Genomic DNA, 2,601 nt, shown 5'->3' on the forward strand with positions numbered 1-2,601 from the left:
AAATTGACATCTTGAAATTTGCAGGCAAATGAATGGATCTAGAAAACATACTGAGTGAGGTTACCCAGATCCAGAAAGACAAATATCATATGTACTCACTCATAAGTGGTTTTTAAACATAAAGCAAAGAAAACCAGCCTACAATTCACAACCCCAGAGAACCTAGACAACAATGAGGACTTGAAGAGAGACATACATAGATCTAATCTACATAGGAAGTAGAAGTAGACAAGATCTCCTCAGTAAATTGGGAGCATGGGGACCTTGGGGAGGGGAGGGAATGGAAGGGGGGAAGTAGGGAGAGGAGGAGAGGAAAATACAGAGCTCAATTTTTAAAAAAAGAAAAAGAGAAGGAAATGAGCAGCTAGAGGGTAAACGAGGTCAGGGTGACCAGGCAGAGTGTTGAACAGCTCTTTCAAAATTATTGTCGGAAACAATGTTTAAGTTGTTAATCTTAAAATGTCATATGCATGATCCGAGCCCTACAACACTGGGTTCTTGCACAACCTCCCCCGCCACTGCAGCTGTTCTGGTTCCGGACCTATTGTGACAATGACAGCTGACATAGACAGACATTTTCTCGGAGTTGCTCTGAGCACCCGGGTGATGGTGGCCCGTGACGGTAGGAGCCCAGATCCCTAAGACCCACTTCCATGTTGTTCTTTGCTATGCCACTGTCACCAGTTTCCTAGTCTTTCCAAATTTAGGTCAACTGGTTGAATCATTCATAACTGCTAGGAAGTGAACTGTGCTCTTATTTCAAGCAATTATTTTCCCTCTATTAGGAGTGACGGAGGACTGGAGATGCAGCTCTGTGGTAGAATACCCACTCTGTCTGGAGTCCCTGGGCCAAGGTCCAACACTAAAGCAACAGTCCAGCTGCCCCTAATTCCTTTAGGTCTCCTTAAATGAAATATTAGTGTAGCAGCTGCCCAGTTTGGCTCAGCACTGGGAAGACAGGCAGACATCTCTGTGAGTTCAAGGTCAATTCTGTTCTACGTAGTGAGCTCCAGGACAGCCAGGGCTGCACAGAGAGAAGCTCCTGGAGTTAAGAGCTCTTGCTGTTTTCCACAAGACTCGTGTTTGAGTCCCAACACTGGTGGCTCACAACCTTTACAGCTCATTCCAAGGGATCTGATGCCCTCTTCTGGTCTCCACAAGTACTACACTTACTTGTGAAAAGAGACATGCAGGCACACTCACCTATACACATAAAATGAAAATAAATAAATCCTTAAGAAGAATAGCTAATGCAGTCATACAAAAGTGTTTCGTCCTAACAGCCTCCCCCCACAAAGGAGGTAATGGACATGTGAATCAATGACTGGCAGCACTTCTGGGCTACACAGTGGCTACCAGGCTAGCCAAGGCTGCAGAGCAAGAAACTAAAGTCATTTCTAAATTACTGTTTGCTCTACAGAGATTAAACAGTTCTCTCACCTGGATAACTCCCTTCCCTACTTTAAAGACCCCTGTGTCCAACCTCTTAGATTTGTGGGCTTGTAACAAGCCCTCAGACCTTAACAGCGGATGCCATGATTGAAGTACCATTCAGACTGTAAAACTCAGCACCTAGGCAGCAGCATCTGCCAAAATGAGAACAATGACCTAATCCATCAAAGTCCATAGTTCTTGGAAAGTCCTCAAATGGGATGGTCTTGCTTTTGGCTTTTGTAGTTCTGCTTCTGGCTGATTCTGGCTAAGTGTCCTTGCTCACTGAGGTGTGTCAACCTGGGTGTGCTTTTTATGCTTTAAAGTTCACCCTGGGGCTAGAGAGATAGCTCAATGATTGAGATCACTGGCTACTCCTCCAGAGGTCCCAAGTTCAATTCCCAGCAACCACATGGTGGCTCACAACCATCTGTAATGAGCTCTGGCGCCCTCTGCTGGCTTCAGGCATACATGCAGACAGAACATTGTATACATAATACATACATAAATAAATAAATCCCCCCCCCCTTTTTCCCAAAAAATAGTTCCCCTGAGAAAGGCTTGGAACCGCACTCCAGTCACACAAACTCGTTTGGTCTCCAGCTGGAGGACAGACACTTTCTATTAGCTTACACCCATGTCCAAGGGGGCTTCTCTGGCAGATACCTCACAACAGGCTCTGTGTGCATAGTATTAAAAAAAAAAGAATACAAGCACATTGACTGAGGGAGATAACAAAATCCAACAGAATGACAGGCATTTAGAGACCAGGATCTACCCAGAGTGTCACTGCAGATGAAGAGTGACAGGTGCGCTCACATGAGGGAAATATTCAGTCAAATGGAAGGGACAGAGAGTGAGGGGTAAGAGAGCAAGAACGAGAGAGCAGATGGGAAAGTTCTCTCTTTACAAGCTCAGCTACACTGACGTACCTAGTCAAGGCTGCCCACACTAGAAGGGTGAGCCTGTCTAGGTCCTCTCACTGTCCGTGAACTCCCCACCCTTCCCTCTAATCATGTGACTCCCCTCTAGACTCCTTCTGCTTCATCCTCCTGTATCTATCTGTTCCTGTCTCCCAGCAAACAACGCAGAAGCCAGCACAGAGTTCACTGGACAATTGGTCAGTGAAGGACAGTGAGCAGGGTTTGGGTAGTCACGGAGATACACTGC

This window comes from Microtus ochrogaster, unplaced genomic scaffold, assembly GCF_000317375.1.
Source record: "Microtus ochrogaster isolate Prairie Vole_2 unplaced genomic scaffold, MicOch1.0 UNK41, whole genome shotgun sequence".
NCBI classification, from domain to species: domain Eukaryota; kingdom Metazoa; phylum Chordata; class Mammalia; order Rodentia; family Cricetidae; genus Microtus; species Microtus ochrogaster.